This window comes from Pristiophorus japonicus, chromosome 28 (genome assembly GCF_044704955.1).
Source record: "Pristiophorus japonicus isolate sPriJap1 chromosome 28, sPriJap1.hap1, whole genome shotgun sequence".
NCBI lineage: Eukaryota > Metazoa > Chordata > Chondrichthyes > Pristiophoridae > Pristiophorus > Pristiophorus japonicus.
The window spans coordinates 13,574,058-13,596,660 of record NC_092004.1 but is presented as its reverse complement, the minus strand read 5'-3'; the positions used below and the strand labels follow the sequence as shown (position 1 = coordinate 13,596,660).

Below are 22,603 nucleotides of genomic sequence, written 5' to 3'. Positions count from 1 at the left end.
CCCCAAAAGTGGGTAGAGGTCTTACCATTGGTCGAATGGGGATCCGAGCCAGCCAGTCAAAGAGCACGGGGTAGTCCCCATGCGAGCTCATGACTGGCCGGATCATGCGGACCCCCACCCATGTCCTAGCCCCGGTGCTCACAGAAGGTCAGCACAGAGAGGTGAACTGGGACTGGTTTGTCAGGAACCTGTTTGAACACCTCAAACAGATTCGCTGGCAGGCTGCTAGTAACATGGGCAGACAGCATCAGAGTAACCGTTTGCTGCTAGAACCCAGCAAACACCACGATAGGGGACCAGGTCATGGTGAGGAACCATGCTTGGGTCGGGGTTTGTGAAGCATTATATATGGGGCCATATAGCATTGTCGACAAGGCAAGCCCGATGGTCTATGCGATAAAGCTGCCCCGCTGTACTAAGTGGTTCCACATCAACCAGTGCAAGCTGTACAACCCAGGGTCAGCCAAGCACAGAGGGCAGCCGGGAGGGGTGAACTGTCCTCAGGACAGGGACCCTCCGTTGGCCGCCCCCGACGGTGGAGGGCCCACAGTGAATGTGGCATGCTCAGAAACCGTGCCTATAGGGACGGTGAATTGCACAACTGGAGGGGCTATCCCACCCATCGTTTGGGATTCGGACGCACCCCCAGTCACCCAAGCCCTGAGAAGGACCCTCCGTAAACCACGGCCAAAGATACCGTGGTCACCGGCAGCTGAGCCTCAGAGATTCGATCCTCGGAGAAGGGCAGCCCGACAGGAAAGGCCAAAGGTCAGAAGTACAGAGGCCGCTCAGAGTAGGGACCCCCAGCCAGCCGCCTCCAGCGGTGAGGGTCTCATAGGAGCAGTAGCATCGAGCTGTCCCAGAGACAAGGGTCTCCAGCTCACCGGCTGCAGGGAAACCCGAGCATCCGGCCGGCTATCAGACCGCACCAGGCATGGGCCTGACAGGGACTCACCAGGCCAGCCGGAGACGGGTGGCGGTTGTACATAGCTCTAATTTTTAGTCGAAGGTGGCTGACTGCATCATTTTACATTTTAAGGTTTAGTTTAGAATTGAGAGTAATGTTGCAGTAATGTTTGGGTGATTGTTTTGAGTTTGTCTTGTGTGTCTGCCAGCCTGAGAGCAGTTCTCAAGGGCAGGATCCAGACATTATCGGGTGAGGGACAAACCTCAGGAAATCAATAGATGTTGTTTAATTTTAATCTATGTTCTTCCTTCTGTAATGTGGTTGTACGTTGCCTACATGCTGGTGAATATAATGCAATTGAAATGAAATGTAACTGTGCTGAAATGCAATTGTAGGGATTGAACACCCTCCAAGCTGGGAGGGTGGAAACGTAAAAAGTTTGTACCTGTAAAGGGAAAAGTGTGTATCTGTGGTGATGTTGCATAAGTGTAATGCATATTTTGGTATTAGTTCATTTCTTGAGAGCCAGGAACTTTGCTCACCTGTAAGATGATACCATAAATGACATGGTATCACAGCGGGGGAATGTAGAATTTACCAATATCTCGCAAAGATGCCGGGTACCTTTCCCCTGCAGAGAAGAAGAATCCCTTTCTGGGCTTTTAAAATGAGTTTAAAGGGGCAGACGACGCTGCAGGGGATAAAAGGGAATGCACTCATCGAGACCCCCCCCCCCGACCCCCCTGTGTTTGGACTCATAGGAAAGAGAATTCAAAATGGACCTAAATTTCAGAAGCCTGAGATCCCCTAAACATCTATGGGAAGGAGCAGATCAATTTTAAGATTCTACAACATTTTGGCTGCGAAAAAGAGTTACTGAGTACAGAAGGTGGGGCTAAACTCTGTGAAGCACATTCATGTATTAAGGATCCCAGACTGTCTGGGGGGAACTAGTCACCCCCTAAGAGATAATCGAATTTCCCAATCAAGCACAATGAAAATCATGGTGAGGAAACTGGACAATCCTAAAACAATGCAAAACCAGTGATAGCACATTCTCACACCCTAATCGAGTTACTGCCGACAAAGGAGACATTTGAAAATCAATGGACAGAACAGTTTAAACAGAGCCCAAGAGATTTGATGGGAGATAACAAAGCCTTTTTTGGGGGATATATCTATCCCCCAGTTTTACAAGGAAAAACTAACAGAACACAGACTGGAACTCGCACTGACTCGAACAAGGACCTAGACTGGACCACAGACACAGACACAAGCAGCCTGCTTCCTCTACAGTGAAGAAATGGAACAGTGAAGGAAACTACCAGAATTCATCAAGAACTGACCGAGAACGAGGCCCACGAAACGAAAGGTTGTCAGCAACCAAATTGACAATCACTCTACAATCTACTTCTGCACGACCCAACGGGGGAGAAATTACCAAAAGGGACTAACTAAAACTATTCCTAACCAAAGAAAGTCGGTACTTACCCCATACATCCAAAACGCAACTTAGCGTATCAATGGACGCACCCGAACCGAAGACTACGCAGTCCGAAGTCCTCTCCTCTGTCCGGGGTACGGCTCGCCTAGAAGGCCAAGTGCAGCGAACCCCGAAACCACGATTCACCGGCAACTGTCTAAAGGGATTGGTGAGCATAGCCCCTGAACCCTAAGAGCTATGACTTAGTTAGTTAGGGGGATTGGGAGGGCGGAGGCTGGGATAACTTGTGTAAATGTATCTGCATTCTCCTCTTTACTCCATTTACAGTTTAAGCTGTATTCTTTTCCCCACAGGCTGTAATTTTACAATTTATTCAATGTGTTGTACCCCTCAGTGTGTATTGGTCTGTGTGTGTTATTAAAGGTGTGCCTTTTACTTCTTTATAAACACAATAAAGCCATATCTGCTTCCTACCTGGAAGCCGATTGTCTGTCCAAGTCTTTCACAGTCCCTTCATAATTCCAGTGTCGAGAACCAAGGGTCAGCGAGCGATTCGGAACCGCTCATATAAGGTCAGAAGGGCAAGCTGACCCCCTGAAAACCACCCCTTACACTGCCGGCCACAACTCCTTCATAACCGATCTTATTCCTCTCACTACTTCTTTACCCATGGATTCCTCGTGAGGTTGTGGTGACCTGAAATTTCTAAAATCTTAATTTAAAACTAGAACTCTTCAACATTCTTCAACTCATATCATGCTATTATATACATCTGTCACCCGTCTCCGACTGGCCAAGTTAATCCCTGTTCTTCTCCTACCCTTATTCAGCCTCTGGTTTGCCTGTGTGGCCGGCGGTAAGGCGGTCTTTACCGCAGGACCCAGAGTGTTCTGACTGGAGATGTGCCTGAGTCCCACATTATCGGGGGAATGGACCCTCCGGGGCAACAACACACTTCCCCTTTAGGTGTGGCTGCTGAGTTTATTTCATTAACTGAGGGTTCTGCACAGCCGGGGGCTGTAGGCTGGGGACTCTCAGTTAGTGGCTGGTCCACCACGACCTCTCCTGTGAGTCCCTCACCGCCGTAGGCTGCCGGCTGGGGATCCCTGTCCGTAGACTGATCCCTGATCTTGGGTATTTTCTGACGGATGGCCAACCTCCGGGGGCTGACCCACTGAAACTGGGGCACTGGTGACCACGGTGTCTCCGGGAAGCGAGCCGGGACAGCTTTGTCAGGAATCTGTTTGAACATCTTAAACAGATTCACTGGCAGGCTGCTAACAACATGGGCAATGAACTCAGCACTTTAGCTCGAGTGTTCAGGACAGAACGCGCCCCTGAGCATGTATGAGGAAAAAGCTCCAGAAAATATTCTCGGCCAGGGAGCTTTCGCTTGTGAGGCGAACGTGTTAAGCGCGACACTGCGGAAACATCTCCACTTTCAGCACCAGGTCAGACAGAAATGTGAAGCGAGCAGGTGGACTGCAGAATCCCACTTTTAAGGAGTTGGTCGTGGTGTCGAACAATTATTTTCAATAAATGATTAAAAATAAGAAATGTCAAAGTCGAACTTGCATCTCCAGAGGAGACTGCGATCTGAACACAGCACTTTAAACCACTCCGCCACCCTGTGTATTCAATGCTAGATGTGGCCACCTGCAGGTTGATTTTGAACTTTTGTGTCCTGACACATGAAATAAATGAGGGCAGCAGGCGTATCTCTGCCTGACACCGGGGAAACAGTGAGACAGATCTTGGAGCAAGGGTCTGGTTATTGCCAAACAGCAAAGAAAATATTTTCTGGAAGAACAATGTTGAAAATAATTGCAACCCCAACATGATTAGAACACACAACCTTTCGATTTGGAGTCAGGCGCGCAACCATTGCGTCACAAGGTCCACACATGAAGTCTGAGATGTTAGGCGATATGAAGGTTTCACAATACAAGGGGCTTTAAAATCCCCGCCCATTCCCACCAGGTATCAGAAGCAGCGCTCACCTGCCAGTCACCGTATGTTTTTTTCTAAAACTTTTGTATTGTTTTCACGGGAAAGCATCATTCATTAACCCCTCACCTTCTTTTGCACAATGAAAGAAATGCTAACTGAGGAAGAGTCGATTCTTCAATCATTTGTCCTGTGCTTTGGGGAGCGGGCAGGGAAGTGGACCTGAGTCCATGATCGGATCGGCCATGATCGTATTAAATGTCGGAGCAGGCTCGAGGGGCGTATGGTCGACTACTGCTCCTATTTCTTATCTTCTTATGTTCTTATGCATGTTGACCCATTTTTCTCACTGGATTTTAGGAGTCTGGTTCAAAATTCTTCATTGCTGATGACACCAGGAATCTGGGGCAACTTTTGTCAAATTTAACAGCACCGGTTATTCCGACCGTGCACAGAAAATAGAATCAGTAGTGAAGCTAAAATCCTACGGTGCTCATTTTCAGATTCAATGCAGCAGGATTTCAAATAAAATAAAAGAATTTTACAGTGAAAAGATTTAGAAGTGTTACTTGTATTTATGTCTTTAATTAAACTTTGTGGCGTCTGATTCCCGTTCATGCCTCTGCTGAAAAAGAAAGGAGGGTTTGACGTTGACCAGACTGCACTGCCCCTGATATTTGTGAGCTCATCCTTTATATTCAGTGGTTTCTCACCCTTTGATGGGCTGCAGTGTGGCGGATATCACGTTGGCCTCACACGCAAAAGGTCCCCGGTGGATCCGTTTTCTCTCACTGAAAGTTATCTATTATTGAAGTGAAATAAAGAACAATGAAGGAATAAGGGAGCCCCTTTGCCAGGAAAATAAATAGCAAATAAAAACAGCAAATTCTGCAAATCTCAGCAAATCAGGCAGCATTTGCCAGGAGACTCAACTCGCCTCCGATTGTTCCCATTTGGCAAGTTTAAACAAAATGCTTCTGCCTGGGATCGAACCAGGGACTTTTTGCGTGTAAAGCAAACATGATAACCACTACACTACAGAAACAACTGGCACAACAGCCCCAACAGAGGGGAGCTGACCAGTGAGCTCCCTCTGTGCTGATCGGAAATGAGGAGGCTCACCTGAAACAACTTCTGTCCCACACTGAAAGCTCTCAATCCTTCTCCTCCGCTGCCCTTTACAGAAATGTCACGGATCACCCAGCCACCGTGTTCACTTCCACATCCTCACAGTGGGGCCACAGAGGCTCCTACCGTCTCCCCGCGATCAGCGAACTCACCCAGTTTATTAAATTAAACCCGGAACACGTGCCCGGCAAAGGGCAGGAGAAGCCAGATAGTCTGTAAGCTCGGTCTATCACAGAAAGTATTGGTATTCATGATGCTTACAGCAATTATTAATTGTCTCACAGACCTCAATTATTTTTATGCGATTAATTGATCGAGTATCGTTACCAGGTTCGTGCGCCGAATCTTAACCCCTCGACCACCAGGGAACAGTTATGATAGATGTTGATATATTTATATATATTTATATATGAACCTGAATATCAACGGCTAGCTACCTTGACCTCATGGCGAACAGCAGTGCATCTAACTTTGAGTGAAGTAAATTGTTCCACAATGAAACCCATTTCATCTTTTGTTCCCTTTTAAACACGAGAAACTGAGACAGGGGGAATAGAGAAATAAAAGCCCAGGGATACAGACAAGAGGAAGAGAGAAGGGGAAAGATACTGTCCCCACCCAGAATGAATGCAGAAACCCCTCTGCTGCGCTCGGGGTGGCCACACACAGCCTGGATACACTAACGGGAGAACACCAGCGGCAGGTCGGGGCCATAAAAGGAACGGCGAGCGGTCCTGGGAGCAGCTTGGAGATCCCGGGAGACTCCTCCAGGGAGCAGCGCGAGCTGGTGCAGGAGGGCGGCGGCAGCGAAGTGTGATGTCATCAAGGTCCAGGTCGGTGATTGGAGCGTGGGCAGATGCAGCAGGAGCGGCGAGATCGGGGCGAAAGAGTGGCGAGAGACTGTGGAGGGATGTGATCAGGGCCCAGGGGCGGGGTGAGTTCAAGGCCAGGGGCCCAGGGGCAGCACGGGCCAGCCCACACTGCGATATGTGTGCGCACTGGGTCCGTGCAGCAGAGCTGGTCTCCAGTCGTCTTGTTTAACCCTTGCCACTGGACGAATACTTCGCTCTGTCAAGCCCGTGTGATGGCTGGGGTGCAACGGCCATCACACGTTAAAAAAATCCACGCACAGGTATCTTCCACCCTTCAACATACATTTCAGGACCTGGAATATTGAAACACCTGTGAACTCATCCTTTTTTGGCGAGGAAGCAAGTCATCCTCGCTTCGAGGGACTGCATATGATGATGATGAACTGGATTTGCTGCAGTCCGCGGGCAGCAGGTGATGAAAGCGGGCGTGAGAGGGTGAGTGACAGGTGGGCACTGCTTCTGATGCTGTCTGACCCACGGTGGGAGTGGCCGCGGATTTTAAAGCCCTTTCATTGCACCAATGCAGGGTAAATGAAACTGTGTTTCAGGAACCTTCATGTATACAAACATGAACAATTTGCAGTATAGACCTCGTGGGGCAACGGTCGTGTGTCTGACTCGAAATCATAAGGCTGTGTATTCAAATCATGTCGGGATCATTATTCCTCAAGAGTTGTAAACTTCTTTGCTGTTTGGCAATAACCTCACACTTGCTCCAAGGTTTGTCTCACTGTTTCCCTGGTGTCAGGCACAGATATGCCAGATGCTCTCATTCACTTCATGTAACAAGACACAAAAGTTCAAAATTTAAATGAACTTACAGTCTGGATGGCCGAGCCGTTGAAGGTGCTGCGTTCAGTTTGCAGTCTGCTCTTAAAGCGCGGTTTCAAATCCCTTTTCTTATTTTTAGTCATTGAGCAAAACTCATTTGCTTGGCACCACGGCCAGCTCCTTAAAAGTGGGATTCAGCAGTTCACCTGTTCGCTTAACATTTCCGTCTGACCTGGTGCTGAAAGTGGAGATGTTTCCGCAGTGTAGCGGTTAACACGTTCGCCTCACACACGAAAGCTCACCGGGTGGGAATATTTTCTGGAACTTTCTCCTCATGCACGATCATAAACATGTAAGGATTAGGAGCCGGAGTAGGCCATTCGGCCCCTCGAGCCTGGTCCACCATTCAAGAAGATCCTGGCAGTTCTTCGACATCAAGTTTAAACATCTGGGGCGGAGCCAACAGGCGCCTGGTTGCAATCAGTGACAAAAACGTTTGCTTTAGCAGAAGCACAGCGAGCTCAGTTGATACAGCGTGAGATTTTTAATCTCAGGTTCTCGGGTTCGAACACCAAGTTTGTTGATTACTTTTTAACTACATTTTATGTTGCTTTCACGGGAATACATCGTTAATTAACCGATGATCTTCTTTTGCACAAATAAAGAAATTCTAACTGAAGGAGAGTCCATAATTGGATAATTTATCTCTGCTCTGCAAGTTAATTCTTAAACCATAAACCATTTTACACACCGCTTTCGGGGTCCGGTTCAAAATGTTCATTGCTGGTAACATCAACAGGAGACTGGGGCAACAGTGAGACTGACTTTAGAGCAAGGGTCTGGTTATTGTGAAACACCAAAGAAAATATACACTCTGGAAGAATAACATCGAAAGGAAATGTGACCCGACACCCAGAAAGAAGTTTTAAGACAGAAGATGAAATGCTGCATCCCTTTCTGCAAAAAATTCCTTTCACAAACATTTCTCTGACCGAAGCTGCACAAAACAAAAATGTTCGTTTCAAAGACATTAAACTCCCGAATTTCCGCTTCACCGGAATCTCCTGAATCAGATGCCTCTAGTTTTGCCAACTCAATCCATGTCCCTTTGCAATGTTCTGCTTCCACCCACACTATGAACTGTGCCACTAACTTATAGAATCATGGAATGGTTACAGCACGGAAGCCCATTCGGCCCGTCGAGCCCGTGCCGACTCTCAGCGAGTCCCACTCCCCCGCCCTTTCCCTGCAATTGTTTTTCCTTCAGACACTGATTCAGCTCCCGTTTGAAAGCTAAGATTGAGTCTGCCTCCACCACCCTTTTAAGCCGTGCATTCCAGATCCTAACCACTTGCTGCTAAATGGTCATCTCCTGTTCCTATGTTTAAAGTCTGGGAAACACGAGATCAATTCCTGCCACACTCACAGACTTCCTAAATATAGCAACGTCTTTCTATTCTCGTAAAACCAGCTCCTGAAGTGTAGGCCAGCTGTGTCGGTGAAAGCTCTGGTTATGTTCCTAACATCACTTCAATTGCAGTGTTTCCGTAGTGTAGTGGTTGTCACATTTTCTTCACCCGCGAATGATCTTTGGTTCGAAACTGGGCGGAAACATTTTGAAAACCCGTTTAATTAAATATTAGAAAAAATGGATTTATTCATATTAATGTTTCAATATTAACAAAACACAATGTCCCACAGCCTTGTTAAATTTTCTGATATCGATGTTCAGTTCTGCATGCACTCAAACTCGACACTTGAACTGAATGCTCATAAAAGTATTGGAGTGGGAACTAATTGGATAACAGCACAGCTGGCAATGTTTGCGGAATATATTCGTGACACCAAAGCACACAATGACAACCTGGAACTGTGCGGCACAGTATCCTTGGGGAAAACAGTTGAAGTCCCTAAGTTGGCTTAAACCACCAACTTTTGGGTCAGCAACCGAACACGCTAACCCATTGCGCCACAGAGACTGACGCAAGTGTATACTGCAAGACATCACAAACCAGGGTGTCCGTCAGTTAAAGCTTCAGATTGCTCTGACCGGGATGGAACTTGTCCACTTTCAGTTGCACTTTTCCCAAATAAATGGAGGGACATTCATTGTCGATGCGTGGAAGCAGTCTGATCCCGCACACTGCAGCCACTTCCATGTCACCACCAACCAGCTCTCCTACAACCAGTGTGATCTACCTTCCAGCCTTCCGGTGCCTTGTCTGTGAGCAAGTATTCTGATTGTCCCGAAGCCGGTATTAGGTTTAATTCCTTTTCAGCTCCTGACTGCGGATATTCCTGTGATTAAACGCGAACTAAATGCTTGCAGGGACAGTTGGATTCACCATTCCTTTGCTTGGTGAAATTTCAAAAGATTGAAAGTGATGCACATCAACCCCAAACCTCGTCACCTACTCGCTAACCACTACACGCTGCTCCCGTGAGATGGAAGCCCAGTTGCTGTTTCAAGCTTGAATGCAGAACAAGCAGAACTCATTCAAAAGAAAGTCCAAGTCCCTGAGGCACCTGATTATTTGCACCGAACTCCTTCGCAATGAGTTGAGGTTCCGTGTGGGTTGATTTGGTTACATCTTTCCCCACACTACAACACTTCAAACATAACTCAACGGCTGTAAATGCTTTGGGGCGACATGAGTTCCTGAAAGGCTCTGCAGAAATGTAAGTCTTTCTTAGCAAAATTTAGTTCCCACTACCATTGCGCCATGAGGTCTAGACAGCTAGCCGTTGAAATTCAGGTCCATAAGTAAATATATATTTTTATATTTATACAAATTATCGAAGCTGTTCCCTGGTCGAGTGGTTAAGATCCCGAGCATTAACCCTTTCCATTCTCAATCAGTTCATCGCAGAAACATAATTGAGGTGTGTGAGAGGATTAATGATTGCTGTAATCGCCGTTAATAACCCCACTACTATCTGTTACAGAACGAGCTTACACACTCTCCCGCTTCTCCTGCCCTTTGCTGGACACGTGTCCCGGGTTTAATTTTACAAACTGGGCAAGTTCGCTGATCGCGGGGAGACGGTAGGAGCCTCTGTGGCCCCACTGTGAGGATGTGGAAGTGAACACGGTGGCTGAGTGATCCGTGACATTTCTGTAAAGGCAGCGGAGGAGAAGGATTGAGAACTTTCAGTGTGGGACAGAAGTTGTTTCAGGTGAGCCAACACATTCCTGATCCTCCTCTCTTCTTAGATAATCCCCGGAGTCGAGGATGACTTGCTTCCACATTAAAAATCAGTGGTGATCAGCACAGAGGAAGCTCACTGGTCAGCTCCCCTCTGTTGGGGCTGCTGTGCCAGAGGTTTCCCTAGTGTAGCGGTTATCACGTTTGCTTTACACGTGAAAAGCCGCCGGTTTGATCCCGGGCGGGAACATTATGTTTAAATGTCCTTTTGGGGAATAATCGGAGGCGAGTCTCGTCTCCTGGCAAATGCTAACTGACCTGCTGAGATTTCCAGCATTTGCTGTTTTTATTTGCTATTTATTCTCTTAGCAAAAGGGCTCCCTTATTCCTTAATTGCTCTTTATTTCACCAATAAATAGATAACTTCTAGCGAGAGAAAACGGATCCACCGGGGAACTTTGGCGTGTCGGAATAACCAGTGCTGTTAAATATGACAAAAGTTGCCCCAGATTCCTGGTGTCGCCAGCGATGAGGATTTTGAACCAGACTCCTAAAACACAGTGTGTAAACTGGGATATGGTTTAACAGTTAACATGCAAAGCACAGAACAAATGATTGAAGTATCGACTGTCCCTCAGTCAGCATTTCTTTCTTTGTACAAAAGAAGATGACGGGATAATTAATGAACTTACCCGTGAAAACAACACAAAAGTTAAACAAAAACATACGGTGACTGGCAGGTGAGCGCTTCTTCTGATACCTGGTGGGAATGGACAGGGATTTTCAACCCCCTTGTATTGCAGAATCTTCATATAGACGAACATCTCAAGCTTCCTGTGTCGGCCTCGTGGTGCAACGGTAGCGCATCTGACTCCAGATTAGAAGGTTGCGTGTTCAAATCACATCGAGGTCACTGCTCCTTTGGGTAATCCCGGAATTAATATTTTCTTTGCTGTTTGGCAATAACCAGACCCGTGCTCCAAGGTGTGTCTCACTGTTTCCCCGGTGTCAGTCAGAGAAACACCTGTTGCCCTCATTTATTTCTTGTGACAAGACACAAAAGTTCAAAATCAACCTGCAGGTGGCCATACACAGCACTGGATAGTCAGGACAGCCGAGCGGTCTAAGCTGTTGTGTTCAGTCTGCTCTGAAGAAGTGCGTTCAAATCCCACGTCTCGCACCTTTAATTATTTGTCATTAAGCAAAACTCATTTGCTTGGCACAAAGATCAGCTCCGAAAAAGTGGGATCCTGCAGTTCACCTGCTCGCTCAGCATCTCCGTCTGACCTGGTGCTGAAGGTGGAGATGTTTCCGCAGTGTGGCCGTTCACACGTTCACCTTACTGTCATGTGTCTCACACTACTCTGCAATTCTAAGTCGTTTTGAACATCTCTTTCAGCCAGGTGTGGGTACATTCAAAGGGGCTAAAGTTAAAATCGACATCAGACAGGTCCATCACAAGGCTAGAGCTGTGCCTTATGTGATGAGGGAAAAGATTGAACACGAACTAGACCTGCGGGAAGGCATTATCTCATCCGTGGAATTTAGCGACTGGTCAAGTCCCATCATCCCCGTCATGAAGCCTGATGGATCCGTACAAATCTGTGGGGATTACAAGTCTACCATAAACAGAATCTCCCGACAGGACCAATACCCGCTTCCCAGAGCAGAGGACCTATTTGCCACGTTGGCTGGAGGAAAACATTTCTCGAAACGAGATCTTACATCTGCGTATATGACGCAAGAACTGACCGAAGAGTCTCAGCTACTCACCACCATCAACACACATCGAGGCCTTTTTATGTACAATCGATGCCCATTCGGCATCGGGTCGGCAGCTGCTATATTCCAGCGCAACATGGAGAGTCTGCTCAAGTCCATCCTGGGGACGGTTGTGTTTCAAGATGACATACTCATCACGGGCAGGGACACCGACTCCCATCTCCGCAATTTGCAGGAAGTACTAAGTCGATTGGATCGAGTAGGCCTAAGAGTTAAGAAATCCAAGTGTCTGTTTCTCGCGCCTGAGGTTGAATTTTTGGGCAGAAGGATTGCCGCTGATGGAATCTCCCCAACAGAATCAAAAACCGAAGCAATTCGTCTGGCACCCAGGCCCTGGAATATCTCGGAACTGCCCGCCTTTCTCGGGCTATTCAATTACTTTGGGAACTTTATGCAGAACTTGAGCACGCTGCTGGAGCCTCTCCACGTGCTACTCAAAAAGGGGTGCGATTGGTTTTGTGGGACGCCCAAGAACGCGCCTTCAATAAAGAACTCAATCTTCTATGTTCCAACAGTGTTTTATCCTTTTTTGACCCAGGTAAAAAGTTAGTTCTTACATGTGATGCATCAACGTACGGGGTCGGGTGCGTTTTGCAGCATGTCAATGATGCGGGTAAATTACAACCTATTGCTTATGCCTCCAGGTCACTTTCGCGGGCGGCGTGCGGGTACGGTATGGTTGAGAAGGAGGCGCTCGCGTGCGTGTACGGTGTCAAAAAGATGCACCAATACCTTTTCGTGGCCAAGTTCAGGTTAGAAACCAACCATAAACCCCTCACGTCCCTGCTATCTGAGTGCAAGGCAATAAACGCCAAAGCCTCGGCGCACATTCAGCGGTGGGCACTCATGCTGGTGTCTTACGACTACATAATAAGGCACAGACCAGGCACAGACAACTGTGCCGACGCGCTTAGCAGGCTACCCCTGGCGTCCACGGAAGGTTCGGACGAACAGGACTGTGAGATGGTCATGGCAATCAGTGCCTTTTAATCCACAGGTTCGCCCATGATGTCTCACCAAATCAGAGCCTGGACGACCAGCCCCCCCACGTTATCTTTCGTCAAAATATGCGTTTTGACTGGTGACTGGGCAGAGACCCGTGATGCCTGCCCCGTGGGGATCAAACCTTTCCATAGGCGCAGGCATGAACTATCACTACAGGCAGACTGCCTGATGTGGGGCAGCCGAGTAATTATGCCCTTGCGAGGCTGAGAGGCGTTTGTCCGAGAGCTCCACCGCGAGCACCCGGTGATCGTCCTAATGAAGGCCATAGCCAGATCCCACGTCTGGTGGCCTGGCATTGACGCGGACTTGGAGCTCTGCATCCGTCGGTGCACCATTTGTGCCCAAATCAGTAATGCCCCCAGGGAGGCCCCCTTAAGCCCCTGGCCCACAAAAACCGTTGTCGCGGGTGCATGTAGACTATTCATGGGCAAAATGTTCCTCGTAGCCGTTGATGCATTTTCAAAATGGATCGAGTTCACCATTTTAAACTCGAGTACTACCTCCACCACTGTGGAGAGCCTGAGAACCATGTTTGCAATGCACGGAATTCCTGACATATTGGTCAGTGATAATGGTCCGTGCTTCACTAGCGCAGAATTTCAAGAATTTATAGTTGACCGCGGCATAAATCACGTTAAGACGGTACCGTTAAAGCCGGCCTCCAATGGCCAGGCGGAGCAAGCAGTGCAGATCATTAAACAAGGCATGCTCAGAATCCAAGGTCCCACGCTGCAGAGCCGCCTGTCGCGACTGCTGTTGGCATACAGATCTCGTCCACATTCGTTGACTGGGGTTGCCCCCGCGCAACTATTGATGAAATGAAACTTAAAGACCAGGCTCTCGTTAATCCTCCCAGACATGCATGAAATTGTTGAGGCTAAGCGCCGGAAGCTAACTGAGTACCATGACCTAAATTTGAGGGGGAGGTGGAATGAGATAGGGGACAAAGTGCTTGTGCTAAACTATGGCAGGGGTCCCAAATGACGTACAGGGACAGTAACAGGCAAGGAAGGAAACAGGCTACTGGTTGTACAAATGGACAATCGCCAAACCTGTCGGAGGCATGTAGAACAAGTAAAAAGTAGATTCACCAACAATACTGCAGGACGAAAGGCAGACTACAGTATGGAACTCACACCACACCTGGTGGACAGACAGAGGGAACAACCTGAGGAAAGGGTAGTCTCAACTGAAAGCCATGGCGAGATACCAGCAATCACACTGAAAGAAAAACAGGCACCAAGGCAAACAACTGAACCACAACTAAGACGCTCCACGCGAGAGCGTAGACCACCTGAGAGTCTGAATCTATAAAGACAATAAGACCTTGGGGGAGTTTGATGTCATGTATCTCACACTACTGTATATAACTGTATCTTACCTTGCTATACATGACTGTAACACGATATGACCTGTAACCACAAGCATACGTTACCACCAGGGGTGCACTTGCAGGAGACACTGCATACCTGTTCCACACAGGTACATAAAGGCAGGTCTCAGGCAAGTGTGGCACATGAGAGCTGTGAAATAAAGGTGCAGGTCCAGAGTAACCTTGACTTCAGCATGTGCCTCGTCTGAGTCTGTACTGCAGGGTCAGGACTTAACACTTACAAGCGAAAGCTCACCGGGTGGTAATATTTTCTGGAGCTTTCTCCTCATGCATGCTCAGGGGCGAGTTTGTTCTCCTGTGAAAGGTGAAACATGTCAGGATTCGGAGCCGGAGTCGGCCTTTCGGCCCCTCAAGCCTGGTCCACCATTCAAGAGGATTCTGTCAGTTCCTCGACAGCAAGTTTAAACATCTGGGGTGGAGCCAACAGGCGCCTGGCTGCAATCAGCGACAAAAAGGTGCATTTGGCAGAAGCCCGGCTAGGTCAATCGGTCGAGCATGAGAATCTTAATCTTGGATTCAGGGGTGCGAGAACCACGTTAATTGTTAAAACATGTCCCATTTTACACACTGTGCTTTAGGGATCTGATTCAAAATGTTCATTGCTGGTAACATCAACAGGAGACTGGGGAAACAGTGCGACTGACTTTAGAGCAAGGGTCTGGTTATTGTGAAACAGCAAATGAAATATACATTCTGGAAGAATAACATCGAAAGGAAATGTGATCCCGACACCCAGAAAGAAGTGTTAAGGCAGAAGATTAAATGCTGCATTCCTCTGTGCAAAAAATTCCTTTCACCAACATTTCTCTGACCAAAACTGCACAAAACAAAAATGTTCCTTTCAAAGTCATTAAACTCCCGAATTTCCACACCCCCCGAATCTCCTGAATCAGATGCATCTTGTTTTGCCGACTGAATCAATGTCCCTTTGCAATGTTCTGCTTCACGTAAAACCAGCTCCTGAAGTATAGTCCAGCTGTGTAGGTTAAAGCTCTGTTTATGTTCCTAACATTACTTCAAATGCAGTGTTTCCGTAGTGTAGTGGTTGTCACATTTGCCTCACACGCGAAAAGTTCCTGGTTCAAAATTGGGTGGAAACATTTTGAAAACTTGCTCAATTAAATATTGGAAAAAATGGATTGATTCATATTCGTGGTTCAATATTAACAAAACACAATGTCCCACAACCTTGTAAAATTTTCTGATATCACTGTACAGTTCAGTATACACTCAAACTCTACACTTGAACTGAATGCTCATAAAAGTATTGGAGTGGGAACTCACTGGATAAGAGCACAGCTGGTAATGTTTGCGGAATATGTTTGTGCAGTCAAAACGCGCAATGACAAACTGGAACCGTGCAGCACCGAATCCTCAGGGAAAACACAGTTAAAACCCTCGCTTCAGGGTGGGCTTGAACCACCAATTTTTAGGTTAATAGCCCAACGCGCTAAACCATTGCGTCACAGAGACTGACGCAAGTGCACACTGCATGACATCCAAAACCAGGGTGTCAGTCAGTTAAACCTTCAGATTGCTCCTAATGGGATGGAACTTGTCCACTCTCAGTTGTACTTTTCCCAAATAAACGGAGGGACATTCATTGTGGATGTATGGAAGCAGTCTGGTCCCGCACACTGCAGACACTTCCATGTCACCACCAACCAGCTCTCCCACAACCGGTGTGATCTACCTTCCAGCCTTCCGGTGCCTTGTCTGTGACGAAGTATTCTGATTGTCCCGAAGACGGTATTCGGTTTTAATTCCTTTTCTGCTCCCGACTGCAGATATTCCTGTGAATAAACGCGAACAAAGTGCTTACAGGGTCAGTTCGATTGACCGTTTCTTTGCTTGGTGAAATTTCAAAGATTGAAAGCGACGCACAACAACCTCAGAAAATGCTGGAAACACTCAGCAGGTCGGGCAGTATCTGTGGAGGTGGGGAAGTGGGAATAATCGATTGGTTTGTTTGCGGCTTTGATCTGCTGCTGGGAAGTGAGGCAGCGCTGCAGGATTCTATTTTTCGAGGTGTAAGCAGAGGTTTCCGTCGTGTAACGGTTATCACGTTCGCCACACATGTGAAATATCCTTGGTTTGAGCACGGACAGAAACATTGTTTTGGAGAATATTTTTCTGTGGAATACATTTTTTAAAAGTAGCCCCAGGTTCCTTGTATCATGAGCGATGGGCATTTTAACTCACTCTCCTAAAATACAGTGTGTGTAAAATCAGATAGGGGATAAAACTTCATCAATGATTAAAGTTCCTTAACTCATTAAAGTTCAGTTCTTGAAGTTTCCATCAATTCATTTCATAAACATAATTGAAGTGTGTGAGAGAATTAATAATGGGCTTTAATCGTTAAGGACCCCATTACTTTATGTTATAGACCCAGGTTACACACTCTCTTGCTTCTGAAAGAGTTGAGGTCCATATGGGGGTCATTTGGGCACATCTTTCCCCACATTACAAGTGTGTCAGGAAATCAACCACCCAAAGTCCTTTCATTAACCACAGGGGTTCCCGCAATTGTCTGGCCTCAAAGCGGTTTTAGTCCTTGTCAATATCTCTTGTCCATTTCCCGATGTTTCCCGATTCTGTCGGTCTCCCTGGCTCTCTTCAATCTGTGCGTGGCCACCTACAGATTGGATTTCAATGAATACCTGTATTTGTGTTTTCAATAACAACAGAAAATGTTTCTTATATATTTCTTATGTTCTCTCCAAATCCTCGATATCCTTCCTAAATTGTGGTGCCCAGAACTGTAAACAGGATCCAACTGAGGCCTAAGCAGGGATTTATAAAGCTTTGGTGTAAGTTCCTCACCGGTGTAATCTATTTCACGTTATAAAGCCAAGGGTCCTGTATTCTTTTTTAGGAATCTTATCAACTTGTCTACCCACCTTCAAATATTGCTGTGTGTAAATCTCTCGGTCACTCTGTTTCTGCATCCCCTTTAAAACAACACCATTTAGTTGAAGTTTCCACAGATCACCACCGTGTGTTTCCCAGACCTTACACAGAGGGACATAGGAACAGGAGGAGGCCATTTAGCTCCTCGAGCCTGTTCCACTATTCAGTGAGATCATGGCTGATCTGCTCTTGGCCTCAGCTCCACTTCCCTACCATCTCCGCCTAACCCTTGACTCCCATATCGTTCAAAAATCTGTCTACCTCCATCTTAAATACATTCAATGACCGAGCCTTCACAGCTCTCAGGGGTAGAAATACAAAGATTCACGCCCCTCTGAGGGAAGAAATTCCTCCTCATCCCCATTTTAAATGGGCAACCCCTTATTCTGAAACTATGTCCCCTCGTTCTAGATTCCCCCACGAGGGGAAACATCCTCTCTGCATCTACCCTGTCTAGCCCCTCAGAATCTTACACCTTTCAAAGATATCATCTCTCACTCTGCTAATCTCCAATAGGTAGATCCCAACCTGTTCAACCATTCTTCATAAGACAACCTTGTGAACCTTCTGTGAAATGCCCCCAATGTAAGTTTATCCCTCCTGAAATGAGGAGAGCAAAACTGTACGCAGTACTCCAGGTGTGGTTTCACCTGTGCTCTGTACAGTTGTAGCAGGACTTCCGTACTTTTATATTCCATCCCCCTTGAAATAAAGGCCAATTTTCCATTTGCCTTCCTAATTACTTGCTGTATCTGCATGCTAACTTTTTGTGATCAGGAAGGCCAATGGTATCTTGGCCTTTATTGCAAAGGGGATGGAGTATAAAAGCAGGGAAGTCCTGCGACAGCTGTATAACGTATTGGTGAGGCCACACCTGGAATACTGCGTGCAGTTTTGTTTTCCATATTTACGAAAGGCTATACTTGCTTTGGAGGCAGTTCAGAGAAGGTTGACTAGTTTGATTCTGGAGATGAGGGGGTTGACTTATAAGGAAAGGTTGAGTAGGTTGGGCCTCTACTCATTGGAATTCAGAAGAATGAGAGGTGATCTTATCGAAACGTGTAAGATTATGAGGGGGCTTGAGAAGGTGGATGCAGAGAGGATGTTTCCACTGATGGGGAGACTAGAACTAGAGGGCATGATCTTAGAATAAGGGGCCACCCATTTAAAACTGAGATGAGGAGATATTTCTTTTCTCAGAGGGTTGTAAAACTGTGGAATTCCCTGCCTCAGTGAGCTGTGCAAGCTGGGACATTGAATACATTTAAGAGAGAAATTGACAGCTTTTTAAATGATAAGGGGATAAGGGGTTATGGGGAGCGGGCAGTGAAGTGGAGCTGAGTCCATGATCGGATAAGCCATGATCTTATTGAATGGCGGAGCAGGCTCGAGGGGCCGTATGGCCTACTCCTGCTCCTATTTCTTATGTTCTTCTGTAAAAGGACTCCCAGATCCCTCTGCTCCACAGCATTTTGTAATCTCTCCCCATTTAAGTAATTATTAGCTTTTTTTGTTTTACCGACCAAAGTGAATAACCTCATATTTCCCACATTATACTGCAGCTGCCAATTTTTTGCTCACTCACTGACCCTATCTATATCGCTTTGCAGATTGTTTGCGTCCTCCTCACAACTTGCTTTCCCACCATATCTTTGTATCAGCAGCAAATCTGTCTACATTACAAACATACAGAGCCCAGAACAAATTATTTTGCACCCTGGCGATGTTTTCCCATTGCCTTTGAAGGCGTATATCGCAGATTACCCAGAATGAAACCGTACATTTAAGATTTATACTATGAGGGAAAATTGCACCTTATTTTATTAGTTCGAGGTGTTTCATTAATTGATTTGACATGCTGTATTTGTTTGAGGTGCTGTGGAAAAATGGATCCTTACTCATTGCTGACTCTAAGTTAGAACAAATGAGTGTTCGACAGTAAAATGAGCACTGCACTTTAATTGAGAATTACATATCCAGAGTTATAGTAGGCAGCCGCATACCGCAGTGAAGTAGAGCAGACCCGAGAGACTCAGCTAACATTTGGAAAGTAATCACTGAATTAACACAGAAGAGTGCAAAACATTCATCAGAACAATATACAATCAATACAATGCGTCTGATTGTGTTTGAAGGAACACGGCCATTGGAGAGAGAGCATCGTTTCCAATTACATTATATAATAAGTCTGATCAACATTTTCCAGTTTTGGGACGTTTAGCTTCGATTTCGGAATTTTGCATTGAAACATATTCTATGTCATGAGGGACTCAAATCAGCGGCCATAATGTGTTTGTTCAAACAACTGAAACTAATTTCAACTCTGTTGCATCTTGACTGTCCCAGTGGGGAGCCCACAGGATATAATTGAAAGGCTCCGGGAATATTTCAGAGTTTAATTCAGAGAGATTGCCTAAAGCACGAAGAGGCAGCATCGCTTAACACAGAAAATGCCTGATACGTCCTTACTACACAGTATAAATACACACGAGGCTCATGCTTGAGAGAAGGTCAGTCTGTGACCTGTCCTTTATTCCTTCACACTCAAGTGATGAAGGTGGGTGGAGCTTCCCCTTTTACACCTGAAGGTCCAGGTTAGGAGTATCTCCCACCTAGTGGTCAGTGTTCTCACGGTGTACAACTTAGGTCAGTTTATACATGGGTTACAATGCTGCTTGAATACATGACATCACCTCCTACCCCAAAGTCTTATTGGGATCACAGGTTGAGTCTCTCTGGTGGTTTACGCTCCCTTGTAGAGCGCCTGAGTTGGGGCTCCAGTTGTTAGGCGCTGGCCTGAGTGTCTGCTGTTTGCAGTGCTCAGGCCTGTCCGGACTGCCCACAGTGACTGGGCTCTCCTCCCTTTGGTTCCGGTGTTCGGTCAACTGTGGTGGAGTGAACTCTATATCGTTCTCTTCCTCTGCTTCTTCTATGGTGTTGCTGAACCTCCTTTTTGTTTGATCCACATGTTTGCGGCAGATTTGTCCATTGGTAAGTTTAACTACCAGAAACCAATTTCCCTCTTTGGCAACCACAGTGCCTGCGAGCCATTTGGGCCCTGCAGCGTAGTTGAGGACAAATACAGGATCATTTACATCAATACATCATGCCCTCACATTCCTGTCATGGTAGTAATATTGTGACTGGCGACTGCTCTCGACAATTTCTTTCATGGTGGGGTGTATAAGGGATAATCGGGTTTTGAGCGTCCTTTTCATTAGTAGCTCTGCGGGTGGAACCCCTGTGAGCGAGTGTGGTCGGGATCTATAGGCCAACAGGAGGCGTGATAAGCGGGTTTGTAGGGAACCCCCTTGGAATCTGAGCATCCCCTGTTTGATTATCTGCACTGCTCGTTCTGCCTGGCTGTTTGAGGCCGGCTTGAACGGTGCCGTTCTAACATGGTTAGTTCCATTGCCTGCCATGAAGTCCTGGAATTCAGTGCTTGTGAAGCACGGGCCATTGTCACTGACCAAGATGTCCGCTAGACTGTGGGCGGCGAACATTGCCCGTAGACTTTCTACCGTGGCAGAGGATGTGCTTGAATTTAAAATGTCACACTCGATCCATTTGGAGTAGGCGTCCACTACAACCAAAAACATTTTCCCCATTAAGGACCTGCGTAGTCCACATGGATGCGTGACCAAGGCTTGGCCAGGGGCTAAGGGGGGATTCCCTGGGCGCATTGCCCAGCTGGGCACATGTGTTGCACCTGCGAACACAAAGTTCCAGATCTGCGTCTATCCCTGGCTACCAAATGTGTGACCTGGCAATTGCCTTCATCGTGACAATGCCCGGGTGCCCATTGTGGAGTTCTCTGATGAACACCTCTCTGCCCATCTGGGGCATGACTACGCCCTTTCCCCACAGTAGGCAATCGGCTTGAATCGAGAGTTCATCCCTGCCCCTATGAAATGGTTTAAATTCCTCAGGGCATGCCCTGTACGTGGCTGCCCAGTCCCCATTCAGGACACATTTCTTGACTAGAGACAATAGCGGGTCTCTATTTGTCCAGACTTTAATCTGACGGGCTGTTACTGGTGAGCCTTCGCTTCCGAAAGCTACAACAGCCATAACCATCTCAGCACCATGCTCGGTAGCCCCCTCAGTGGTGGCAAGTGGGAGCCTGCTGAGTGCATCGGCGCAGTTTTCAGTGCCCGGTCTGTGCCGAATTGTGTAGTCATAGGCAGCTAACGTGAGTGCTCACCTCTGTATGCGGGCTGATGCGTTTGCATTTATGGCCTTGTTGTTGGCCAAAAGGGACGTTAGGGGTTTGTGATCTGTCTCCAGCTCAAATTTTCTTCCAAACAGGTACTGGTGCATTTTCTTTACCACATATACACATGCGAGCGCCTCCTTTTCTACCATCCCGTAGCCCCTTTCTGCCTGGGACAGACTTCTGGAGGCATAAGCTACTGGCTGTAACTGACCCTTGGCATTGACATGCTGCAACACACACCCGACACCATAGGACGACGCATCGCACGTCAACACAAGTTTCTTAGATGGGTCATATAGCGTTAACAGATTGTTGGAACATAACAAATTGCGTGCTCTATTAAAAGCCCTTTCCTGGCTGTCCCCCCAGACCCATTCATGACCTTTGCATAGGAGCACGTGCAGCGGCTCCAGCAGCGTGCTCAATTTGGGAAGAAAGTTGCCAAAATAATTCAGGAGCCCCAGGAACGAACGCAGTTCCGTCGTGTTACGGGGTCTGGGTGCTCTCTGGATCGCTTCCGTCTTGGATGCAGTTGGGCTGATCTTGTCTGTTGCTACCCTCATCCCCAGGAATTCTACCTCTGGAGCTAGGAAGATGCACTTCGCAGTTTTCAGGCGCAGACCTACCCGGCCCAGTCTGCGTAGCACCTCCTCCAGGTTGTGGAGGTGTTCTTCAGTATCGTAACCCGTAATGAGGATGTCGTCCTGAAAAACCACCGTCCCTGGAATCGACTTGAGGAGGTTTTCCATATTTCGTTGGAAGATCGCGGCGGCCGAGCGAATCCCAAACGGACATCTGTTGTACTCAAACAACCACTAGTGTGTCGTCATGATGGTCAGCTTCTTCGACTCACTCGCCAGCTCCTGGGTCATGTAAGCTGTGGTCAGGTCCAATTTTGAAAAATGTTTGCCACCGGATAGCGTTGCAAAGAGGTCCTCCGCTCTCGGTAGTGGGTACTGGTCTTGGAGTGACACCCGATTGATGGTGGCCTTGTAAGCGCCACATATCCTGACTGACCCATCCGCCTTGTGCACCGGCATAATCGGGCTCGCCCAGTCACTGAATTCGACTGGCGAGAT

General features: G+C 47.2%; 1 protein-coding gene and 2 non-coding genes across 4 annotated transcripts in view; 1 reads left to right on the top strand and 2 right to left on the bottom strand.

Moving 5' to 3' along the window:
- Positions 1–22,603, bottom strand: part of LOC139239597 (zinc finger protein 664-like) — a 351,778-nt gene that overhangs the window by 14,884 nt on the left and 314,291 nt on the right. The window lies entirely within an intron of this gene.
- On the bottom strand, positions 5,271–5,343 carry trnav-uac (transfer RNA valine (anticodon UAC)). Its single transcript has one exon. It is a non-coding gene; the product is annotated as a tRNA-Val (tRNA).
- trnaw-cca (transfer RNA tryptophan (anticodon CCA)) lies at positions 11,057–11,128 on the top strand. Its single transcript has one exon. It is a non-coding gene; the product is annotated as a tRNA-Trp (tRNA).